Source organism: Poecile atricapillus, chromosome 1 (genome assembly GCF_030490865.1).
Source record: "Poecile atricapillus isolate bPoeAtr1 chromosome 1, bPoeAtr1.hap1, whole genome shotgun sequence".
Classification (NCBI taxonomy): domain Eukaryota; kingdom Metazoa; phylum Chordata; class Aves; order Passeriformes; family Paridae; genus Poecile; species Poecile atricapillus.
In genome coordinates this window covers 48918465-48930568 of record NC_081249.1, presented here as the reverse complement: position 1 = coordinate 48930568, position 12104 = coordinate 48918465, and the positions used below count along the sequence as shown (strand labels likewise).

Here is a 12104-nt window from a genome sequence, read left to right as displayed (position 1 = left end):
GGATCCAAGTGTGACTTTTTTTTATTGAAACAGTTTTTAGTTCTACTAATACTCTTTGTTTGCTACAGAGTATTTTCCTCATGTTGTTTTTATGCTGAACTGAGACTTGGCAGTGTTTTCCACTGGAATGTAACACTGTCAACTAAGGTCAAAAGGAAAAATGCCAGTCAGTATTTCCCAGCGATTGTACACATGTAACCTTATGTCCTTTCACTGAACTCAGCTTTTATTTCTGAGAAATAACTATTATTGTAGCTTGCATCACTGCAGATATTATTAGTCATAAACCTATGCAGCTATTTATGTGATATGTTCAACAGTCAAAGAAAAATTAATTCCTTCCTTCCTTCCTTCCTTCCTTCCTTCCTTCCTTCCTTCCTTCCTTCCTTCCTTCCTTCCTTCCTTCCTTCCTTCCTTCCTTCCTTCCTTCCTTCCTTCCTTCCTTCCTTCCTTCCTTCCTTCCTTCCTTCCTTCCTTCCTGCCTTCCTGCCTTCCTGCCTTCCTGCCTTCCTGCCTTCCTCCTGCCTTCCTGCCTTCCTGCCTTCCTTCCTGCCTTCCTTCCTGCCTTCCTGCCTGCCTTCCTGCCTGCCTTCCTGCCTGCCTTCCTGCCTGCCTTCCTGCCTCCCTCCCCCTCCCCGCCCCCCCCCCGCCCCCCCCCTCCCTCATTTAGGATTTTTTCAGGAGATGGACAGATAGGGAGGAGTCTAGCAAGGCCTATACTTGGACTAAGCTTTGCCAGTGGCTGCCTGTATAACTGGTTCAAGTAAAGCTCCATCATACCTTTTGCTTCTAAAATAGAGATGGAAAATTCTTATATATGCAAACTCTTCAAGGAGTATCTCTATGCAAATCTATTATAGCCTCTGCTAGAATCCCTCCAAGTAGTGTTTAGAAGCCTTTAGAGAAGGAGAGGGTGGGATTCATTCATTCTTTGAAGTATTTTGAATCACAGCCATTTGAATGACAGAAATGCAATGCCCATTGCCTTGGAGATGGACACATCTGCAAATCTGTTAAATAACAGAGTACTGCTTGCACAAGCTGTAATTTAAAGGTTGAAAAACCTTGCATCATCCCTGAAATATAAAACCACAGATGCTCAGTTTCCCAACACTGCACTTTACAAAGCTCTAAGCCAATTCCTTAAGTAAGCCCTTATGTAGTCCTATTCAGTCCTTTTGAAGTGAAATTAGGTGTATCTTTTTTTTATTTCAGCATGAATTCATCTGAATGGAGACAAATTAAGAATATATCTCTTTTCTTCTGTTTGATTGAACTTCAGTGGGAAATGAATCTTCTTCATTACAAAATAATTTCCCTTTCACACATGACCTTGTCTGAGTACATTTTTAAGCACTTTGCACTTACCTAGTGCTATATCACCATAGGTCTCTAGCTGCAATAGCCTGTGGGTTTATATCAGAGGTGAGATGTCATAGGACTCTAACTCCCTCTGATAATAGTGAGGGTTTTAATTCTTTCTGAAATGTTCTTTAAATCCTATTAGAGACAGAGGTCCAGCTACAAAATTGAGTCTCACATCTCAATTCTTGATAAATGATCTTGATGTGATTACTCTTGGCATTCAAATTCTTGCAAGAAGAAATAAATTTGCTGCAGGAATGTCATTAACCACAGCTGAAGGAGGCTTGATTATTGTTTCTATTATGTTCAGGTACTATGTTTATACATCTGAGCAAACTCACCAATGAATTTCAGTGAAGCACAGTGCACTTGGAATGGGCAGGTATGGCCCAGTAAATATCCCTGTATGCACACCAGCTCTGGTCCTACAGGAATAGATGTGTGCTAGCATGGCAGTGGCCCAGGGTGAGTATTCCCACCTCTGAGGAAGGGCTATTCCCATAAGTGTAGTGCTACATTGAAACTGCATTATATTGCAATTAGTCTAATGCAAGCTGAAATATCTTTACACAGCGCTGCATTTCAGATATTGCACACCCAGATACGTGCAGCAGATACAAACTGCTCATTTCCAAAACTGTATTTATGCTACAACATTGGTGAACCTTGTGTTTATCCCAGCTTCTCCAACATCTTGTATTGTAGATGTGTTTAGTCCAATGTGGAGCAGAGTGGTTCCTTCAGGGTGATTTGGGATAGAACTGAGAACGGCTTTGCACTGCAGTCCACATGATAAAAAATGGATATAGGGCTGTCTATACCCTATCCCTGCAATACAGGAGCCTTCATGCATTGATTGGGGTAAGGGAGACAGATAAACTATGTCCACTCTGTGTTATAAAAAAGCTGTCCTTTGTTGGAAAGATTCTTGGATCAAACACCAATTTAATCTGCATCATGTGGCCATTTAAATTTTCTTTCCTCTGCCAAAAATAATCAAATTTTTATTTAGGTACCAGTGAGAGGTGGGTGGTTAGAAATACCTTGACCATTGAACAGCTTGCAAATGGAATACAAATAACTTTCATTGATTTGGATGGCAAAAGCCAGGACTCTGACTTCTGAAATTTAGCTTAAAACTGGAAATCAGCTTCTCTGTTGCTACACTTTGCAGTGAAGTCATAATTGTCTGTTTGACATTAGTCTGTTGCCATGGATAGTAGGAATCAGGGTAGGATGTGATGACATTAAAAGGTCACTTCAATCTCTAATACCTATGGTTCTGGAAATGACTAATGGCATTGTGCTGCTACAAATGTAGAGCTCGAGCAACATGATGAACTGTAACTGACTCTTGTATAAGCATAAATACCTCTGAGATTTAGAAGAAAGGATGACAGAGCCCTATTAAAAAGTGAATGGGTTTATTTTTCATCTTGTTCTTTCTGAGAGAAATTACTTACCTGGTCATTGGAGTGGGTCATTTCTTTGGTACAAAAATGTAACAGCAAAATGAGTGTATCAATAAATGTTATTTCTGATATAAATCTACGATTGTAATTAAACAATTAACTCTAGATAATTATTTATAGGGCATTTTCTTGGACCAATAAACATCACTATTTTGGTATCTTAGAAATTTCAAGACTCTTTTAAGATATGGCTTGTCTCATCTCATTGTAGGAAATAAGGCATAATGTTTATTTTCAGAAGAACATATTTGAAGTGTCTAACTGAAACCATGGAGTTCCTGCTTGATTTGGAACAGTTAGGCTTGATCTGGCAGAAGAACATGACCGAGTCATTCTGAATTGTTAACGCAGTCCCAGTGGTTATGTCAAAAAATCTTTAGGGGATGGGAAAGAGATGGAGCACAGATTTCTACTACAGCAAAAACTGTTAAAACAAAAAGAGACTCAGAATATGTCAATTGTAAAGGCTGTTTTGTAGAACTTTTGTGATTCTCTAATATTAACTTTTTATTTATTCATGTAGTTCATCAGGAAATTTAAAAAATAATTTAAAAGTATTTATAGTAAAAAAATCAAACACAAGCCTTTCCACCATCCCTCTCTCTTTTGTTTTATTTTTTCTTCCACTTCCCTTCCTTTTCCTTCCATTCTATTCCCTTTCTCCCTCCTTTGCTTGCTCCCTTCTTTCCTTCCTTCCCTAAATTTTTAAAAGTGAAGGCATTCTATAATCTGTCCTTCTATCAAGCTGGCTGTTTTACCACTTAGTTGTGTAATCAGATTCTAGTTGCAATGTGTTTATTAATCACCCAGTGTTGCCACATGTTTCATTGCACATTTTGCGTTCCTGAGAGCTGTTTGTAGATGGTTTCCTGTGTTTCCAAATCTGGGAAATCCAGCCCAAGCTGCTATTGACTGCTGCTGAGAAAAGGTGGAATCTCTTGTTCCTTTGCAGAGGCAGTTGCACCTTGCCTGCAGCAGGAGAATAAACAAACGAAGAGTAAATCCTTTCTTTAGTCTCAAGTGCAGAGGTAATTTTTTTCTCCAATAATAAGTTTCCTTATGAGGGTGCTCAACTGCACCATTGGAGCATTTGTCTTGTGTCTTGTCACATGCTAGAGATGATCAAAGCAGCAGCTTTTGTTTAAAGAAATAGAAAAGCAGAGCTGCAGAACATCCAGGGATGGATATAACACCACAAAGCAAGGAAGAGTTAAAAGAGCCAAAATGTATTAAATGAGCTTTTTTCAGCAGTCTGCCAGTGTGCAAAATGACAAGGTAGGTCAGGTGACACAGTTCTGAAATAGTTTAGTCACTTGTATAGAATTTGGGCATGTAGATTATTTTTGGTATCCATTTTTCAGTTCTGTAGATAGTCAGTCCAGCCATTAAAATAATGTTGCTATTTTCCATGGCAGTGAGAAGCAGCATTATTTTAGCAATATTTTTTTGTTACTTATAAGACAAATTTAAACCCTGCTATTAAAAAACAATGAATAAACCTAGGCATCTGTTCATGAGAAAAAAAATCTCAAAATGAGGCCAATTCCATTCATACTCTTTCTACTTTTATACAAACAGAACATTGAATCAAGCAAGGTGTTTCCACAGTATTTCTATAAATCATGAGTTAATTTCGTGTCATCAGTACAGAGAAGGGAGACATTCTCAATACACAAATAATTATTGAAATGCATGTTTTAGGCATGTGGCTTTTTCAGGAACTTGAGCTCTCAAGTATTGCTTGTGAGTTATCATCAGTATCAGTAATCTCCACATGATTTATTAATGCCTTGCTAAAAAGCACTGATGTAACTGTCCAGCACTGTTTTCCTTTTCATATAGGGAGTAGAAATCCCAAGCTCTATCATCATCATCTGGCTTGTGTCCAATAATTCCAAATTAATTTAAGTGATCAAGAACTGGGCGTTAACTTCTCTTATATGTCAGGAGAGTAGGTAATGAAATAAAACCAATCAGTCAAAGTGTAGCAGCTCTTTACTCTTTTCTAGTGGGAGGAGAGGGTGAGATCAGCGGTTCTGCAAAGCTGAAGTGACCGGCTGATTTCTTTGTCTGCTCGCCTGTGTGCTCTCCCCTGGCACTACAAGAGACAGCCATTGCTCCCTGCTACTTCGTGGATAAGGGGCTTTCCCATGGAGCCCCTCTGCACAATGAAGCTCAGAGACCTGCTGACAGTTTATGTCTCCATCATTTTATTTTTCTTACATTGCACCTGTAGAAGAAAACAGGTTAATTAATGAGAACATTGTTAATGAGTGAATTCTCATTGTTAAGACTCTGAGCAAGGCCCCGTGAGAACACTGGAAGTAATTACGTTATATTTCCTTCTGGTTTAGCTACCAGGCCTAGATTTGTTCACCGCAGATTTTACAATAATTTCTTGCCTCATTAAGACTGGCCTTGTCCTTTATGTCTTGGAATAGTTTAGGATGTGTCATTTCAATACTGAAGAACAGATTTGGGCATTTATTGCTGAGCTACCTTCTATGAAAGAAACAATTACACCTCCTGGGAGTTTTCAATTTTTTTCTCTTAAAGTTTCATGTGTCCATACTGTGTTGTAATGGACAACTTGATTTTGTGATTTCTTTATTCAAGACGAAAAGCAGTTAATTTCAATTTATATATAATATGAATTTTTATTATTTGTCTTCTTTACAGCGATAGAAGGCAGAGTACAGTAGATTAACATAAAATGCTATGAACTGAATTCTTGAAATACAAGTCACGCCTCTATATATTGTGTGTAGTGAGACAAGATTTCCTTTTTCATGTGCCAGATAGGCTTCTATTTAAAGCACAGCTATGAGAAGATATGCTATCAGTCAAAATTCAGCTTGGTTTTGGATTGTTAATCTAAAAAACATCTAAATGAATTAATCTAAATAAAACAGTGAAAGAGGAGTTGTGTCTACTTGTAACTTAAAGTTTGTTGTGGTCCTCAGTAACTTGAGGAAACACCAGTCAATGAGAATTCCTCAACAGTTCCCTTCATTTCAGCTGGAAAGGAAAGTATTTTTAAGAATCTCCATCTAGAAACTACAGAGAGAAGCATAATACACTGTAGTTACTCTGAATTAAGATTAAAATGTTGCTTGATAGACCCTGTCTTTTTTTAGTAGCAATTATTCTGAGTGCATGATAATACTTGTGACTGTGTGTGCTTTAAGTTCTCCACTCCTTGATATGCTCTTGAACTTGTGCCATTTTGAAAGGGTCACTGAATCAAAGGTTTTGATGGGGTGACAGAGGACTGACATTACAAAATTTACATGTCCTGAATTACTATCCAAGAAACACAGACTCACAGGCAGTGTATATTTTTAGAGTTACACTCACTGTTAACTGACATTAAATATACTCTTGTCTTATTAAAATGCAGTTAAGGCAGCTACTTAATGATTCACTGTGATTTTATGATGGCATATGCTAACAAATTTCTAGTTATGAACTAGTTCAATAGGAAAGGATGGTATCAACCTAATGTATTATTATATAAGTGGCATTTTTAGTACTGTTCACTGACCATTGTCAGATACTGGTCTATTTAGTTGTATAATATCATTACAGTTTATGATATCCAAGACTCCTAAGAGAAATTTGATGTAGAGAAAATTAAACATGAGTATGTTCATGCATGTGCACACCTGTGAATACAGAGCTTATAATTAATTGTTTTCAGTACATTTTAGTTACCAAGAGGGAGACCAGCATCCAAAAGATAAGCAAGCCACATAGATAAACTACTTTTTGCTTTAGATAAATCTTCAAGTTCTAAAAGTGTCCTACAAACAGCTCTGCATCTAAGATGCTTACATTTTAATCAAGTGCTGTCAAACTTTTTGATGACTAAGGGAGAGGTTACCCTGTAGCTGGTTACTCAAAGATACAATGGCAAATAACATTTACAGTGTTAAAGAATGATGGAAAACTCTCTGAGAACCATTTGAGAATTCTTTCATGCCCTGCCAGTTTGATGGCCTAATTTGAGTAATGAGCAAATTTTTTATGCCCTGTACATGGATTCTGCAAATACCTGTGTTGCAGATTTAGCATCACTGCAAGGATCCAGTTTTCTACTATCTGTGATAAATATATACTACAGTGTCTAATTATATATCCACTTTATCTTAAAAAAAATTCATTCTAAGATAAACAAAATTCAGAGCAGTTCACTGGGCTGATGACCTTGAATGACCATCCATTTACAGGATGCCAATGGTCTTTACAGGATGTCAGAGTAAAGCTCAAAGGGTTCTTTTTAATCCTAAACTGTTATATGGACAAAACCACACAGATTCATAAGTAGATATGTAGGTGATATAAGTAGCCTCTCATGGAGGAATCCTGACTTCACTGGAATCAGTCTTCTTATTTCTTTCTATCTTCATATCTCCTTGAATTTTCTTAATAAACATTTTAAAAACTGTGTTGATGTCTGTTTCTTCTGCTTATTAGAGATACCAGGATTAGGCAGAGACTGCAAAGAATATGGCCATTTATGTCTGTTTCTGTCTATGACCACCTTATTTCCAAACACTTGAAACACAAATTCCTCATGTCCTCTCCTGCAAAAGCACAGTAGCAGTTTGCTTATTGAATAAATTCCTTTAACATTTCATATATGTGTCGCCCTGAAAACTCAGCTTCTGAGCTTGCTAACATAGTTTTCTAAAGACTTTCCCAGGACAGTAACTGTAAACATAGATATGTGTACATTCTTTCTGTTACACGTCTTGTGATGGGCATCTCTCATGGCCAGTGCAGTGAGAAAGTGTTATCCTGACCATCCAATCCCTGGCTGTGGTCAGGAGCCTATAAATCCTGGAGGGAAAAATAAACTCTCTCTTCCTTTCACCACACCTTGACCTGTGTCCGTGTGATCTATTCATCTTCAGCGGCAACATATATGAAATTCCATTTTTACTGTGCTATTGACATAAGAGCTTCAGTGAATGACTACAGCCTACCTGCTGGTCACCTGCTTAAAATCCAGTCTGTCTGCAGAAGATAGTCTGCACTGCCAAGACCGTATGTGGTATGTGTGATATTAAACCCAGGAAAGCAATTGCTATCCTCCTGATGTGTAGCATAAAGACATACTCTAAAGAACTTGTCTGAATGACTCTTGCTTTAACACAGCTATTCACCCAGAAAAAAAATAGCAGTGTGTAAATATTCCAGATTACAGTATTAGCTGGAATTTAACTTGAACAAAACAAACAAGAATATAAAGGCAGCCTGTTTGAGGAAGCAATGGAAACAGGATGGGAAAATTTGTCATGAGGGGTTTTCTGGTAGAAGAGACTGGCTCTAGATGGAGAAGATTTAAAGATGTAGCCAGAACAGTACAATGGAGAGGAAAAAAATGGGTTCTATGGGAAGTCTCCTCCACTGATCTGCAGTGTTTTGAGGCAATGCCATTATTCTGCTGAGATAAATGGAATTTTTCTCTGGGCTTTACAACAGCCAAGATCTCACTCTTGATGCTTATCACTCATGCTTGACCTTGCAGGCAAGGAAGTCATCGCAATTTCCAGTGCCTCAAAAAAGAACCTGTGACACATGACTATTGGGCTGAGAATGAAGAGAGTCTTTATGTGTCAGAAAGGCAGAGATCTGAAGTGCTTTAAAGTCAGATTTCTGTATCAGATCACTTTGTTTACAGAGCAGGAGGAAAGCTGGGCATGTCTGGATTTATCCCACATGTTGACTCACAGCTATCCTATTCAGAGCCAAAACCACTCCTAGTAACACTTCCAGCCACCAACAGTAACTGCCAGCCAGCAAAAGCAGATAACACCAGAGGTAAACTTCCAGTCTGCTTTAGCCTGAAACTTGAATCTTGGTGGAAAAGGGATTTTAGCTGTTGGGAGTAGTAACAGACAGCACATCAGGCATCCTCTATTCAGTGGTCAAGTCTTCAAAGGCTTTGTGAGCAGTGGAAGTTTTTGCATCTGGAAAGCTTTCCTGAGCTACACTCTTCAGTGCCAAAATTGGTGAGTCCATGTTGTAGCAATAAGCTTACCTGAGGAACTTAAAATGGAAATTAATTTGAGATAAAAAAAAAGAACATCTGTGCTTGACTTGCAGTGTTTTCCTTATAATCTCTGTTTAATTTACAAGTAGAACTTCCCCTGTGTAATGGGAGAAATTTTCACCTCGTCTCCACGTGTGTAATGTGGGTTCTGATTGTACTGAAAAGTAATTTTTTTTCTCTTTATTTCAGAACCAATATGTGAATTCTTTAAGTTGCCATCATGAAACTGTTCAGTCATGTAGCTAGACTACTAAAAAGTCCCATTGATAGAAAATCCAGTGTCTAATATCTGGCAGATTTGGAATAATAGGATAAATTGAATGCATGCCAGTATATTCTGACACTATTTCAAGCAGAGATGTTAGTGAATGTACACAAGAACCAATTAAAGTCGTGTTTAACAATTCCTGTACTTTATTTAGGAATTCATCACCTTTCAGTTGTAAGTGAGTGACACTCTTTTATTATATTGCAAGGAGATTTTAATGCTATTTAACATGTCTTCTCTAAAAGATGACCATAATTATAAAGACTGGGATAACCACCTCATGAGGGAAAAGGACTAAGCTAAACACTCACTATTTGTCCTACGGAGTTTATTTATTTTTTAGACTATTTTCAAAAATCTTCAAGGAATACACAGTATCCCACTGGCAGGTTTTATTTAATGGCTACTGGCACTGAATTACTCAAAACCTTTCCAGAACCAAAGGTTTTACTTTACAATTGCATTTGTATCTTGACCTATCTAACCTTCATTGCACACATCATGCACAAACTTCCTTCAGGAGCGTGGACAGTAGGTTTATGCACCTATCCGATATTAGCACTTTGAGTTTAGCTTAGCTGTTGTTCCTATAGAGTTTAGAAAATGTATTTGAAATAACTTCATCTAACTTATTGAATATATTTAGCCAGTAGATAGAAGATTATATTTTCTTGGATCTTGAACAATAATCCTAGTTACCCCCAAGTTTCAACAGGTTTCAAGTTTGGTTCAGATTTTGACTTGCATTCCATCAGTATGAATACTTGCTCTGGCATCTGAGCCAATTGACTAAGTTACCTCAGGCAGTTGAAATCTGCTTCAATTCTTAAAATTGGCTTGAGATATGAGCTGTCTGGTCTCTTCTTGATTAAAAAGCAGTCATAGATGAAGAACTTGGACAATGATGCATAATGAAGTTGAGCAACTTATTGGTAATGACCAATGTTTTAGCTAAAGAAAAAAAAATAGAATTTGGAAGAAGTGAAAATGAAACAGGGTAACAGTCACAAATGAAACAGCATGTCATGAACTCTAAATAAAACTAGGGATCTCCCTTGACGTCCCAATAGTACCAGCTTCTCAACCCAGACCTTTCAAGCTCTGCAGACAGTACTGAAAAGGTGAGGCTAGGTGACTAGGTCAGACTCTTTTGAGGCTGCCTAAATTATGACTATATCCTTTTAATTGGATGGTCTTACACCATTGAACTTGAAAGTAAGATGAGAAGGCCTGGATGTCCCATCATGACCACAAATGCTTGGACCAGAACTGCTGTTGCGTGTGTCTCACTTCTTCTTTGTGGTTTCCGGTGTAATGCCACATCATTCCTCCTCGATTCTGTGGGCTTTTGCTGCAGTTGCACGTAGACTTTTCTGAAGCAAATTTTCCACAAGCAACATAATATATAAAATATGGCTACCATCCAAAGCTAAATATCATTCCAGTTCTCTTTCCTGAGATGAAAAAAAATCCCAAAAAACATTTTGATAAGGAGCCTCCTAGAACTGTCTGATAAAAGGAGCAAAAGTAGGGTAACTTTTCTAGCTCTGATTTTCTTGTTGCATAAGCAAGTGAAAGGAAAACATTACATTTCTATTTTCACTATTTTATTTGCTCAGAATCTGTAACAAGCAAATGTCAGCAGACAAAAGCAGCAGTATATGCTCAACATAAAATTTTGCAGAACTGCATTAGCAATAGAGGAAAAATTTCTATGTGTCTATTTTCCATGGAAATATTTGAAGAATAGCCAACATAAATGTATTTGAGCACTCTGAATAAAGTATCCCAAAAATTAAAGCAAGACAATTAAAAATCAATTTTAAGAAGACTAAGGATAATATTTTCTCTTAATATTGTGTGAAAGAAGAGAGAATGATAGAAGCCCCCCAGCAAATTTTAGCTTTTTAGCTGCCATTCCTCCCTTCTGGGATCTGTCATGTTTGTCGAGAAAAGCTCTTCCATTTGTTATGCTGAAGGGTTGAGAATGGGTCTAATTTTCATTTCTCTGTTTCCACCTAGTGCTCAAAATGCACATTGCACCACGCTGTACGTATGTTCTAGAATCCAGAATGGCAATTCGGCGCTCTCTGTTTTCAGGGAATCTGCTGTACAAATTTCATTAAGATTAAATATCATTTTTATAAAAAGCATCGGTTCCCACAATAAAGTCTGTCAAGTGTCTATGTGGTTTTCACTGCACGATCTGCACAGAAACAGGAGTGTCAGTTACTTGGTTTAACTCTCAGAATCTCTCCTGTGGATGCATTTTTTGGTGGTAGTTCTCTTGTTAACTGAAGACAAATGAATGCATGTGAATAAAAAGGACTACACCACAGTAACTGAGAGACATTCATTACTCTCACAGAAACAAGTGTGTGCTCAGGATACAGACTAGAAAGGGATAGCTAAGACTCATCTGGACTCATCTGGATATCCTTTCCCCATATAGCTTAGGTTATAAACCACCTTTCACATTTTATAACAATCATAACCTTTTATTAACACAACTGGGGGATTCAAAAAGTCGATGGTGTTGCAGAAAAAAAAGGAGAGATCTTGTGATGGATTATGAAATCTATATTTTTTTCAGGAGTTTGAAAAGAGCTAAAGACACAAGTTGTAGATTTACCTTGCCAAATGTAGAAGGAGGCTTATGGACAGATACAAGCATACACAGACAGGGCAAGTGATGTTTTAAATTGCTTTCAGGTTCCAAGACAACATTTTTACAGCATATATGCTTATAAAAAGAAAAATAGCTGAATAACTCTTAGCTGTACCACAGGCACGATCTGAAAAACACAGGATGGTTATTTCTTCTGGTGTCTGATGTGTGGGAAGATGGAACCTCTTTTTCTGCAATTTGTAGTTTTAACATTTTCTGTAGAAAAATGGCTTGAGTGCCTGCTTTTCCCTTGTGCTTTCTCTTTGAGCGTGT

The 12104-nt window shown here is 37.6% G+C and overlaps 1 protein-coding gene across 1 annotated transcript in view; it reads left to right on the top strand.

Moving 5' to 3' along the window:
- The first annotated feature begins 8741 nt into the window (after positions 1 to 8741).
- SCEL (sciellin) overlaps positions 8742 to 12104 on the top strand; it is a 68194-nt gene continuing 64831 nt past the window's right edge. The window contains exon 1 of the mRNA XM_058833024.1: positions 8742 to 8854. The gene's annotated coding sequence lies outside the window, so the exon portion shown is untranslated. The remainder of the gene's footprint in view (positions 8855 to 12104) is intronic.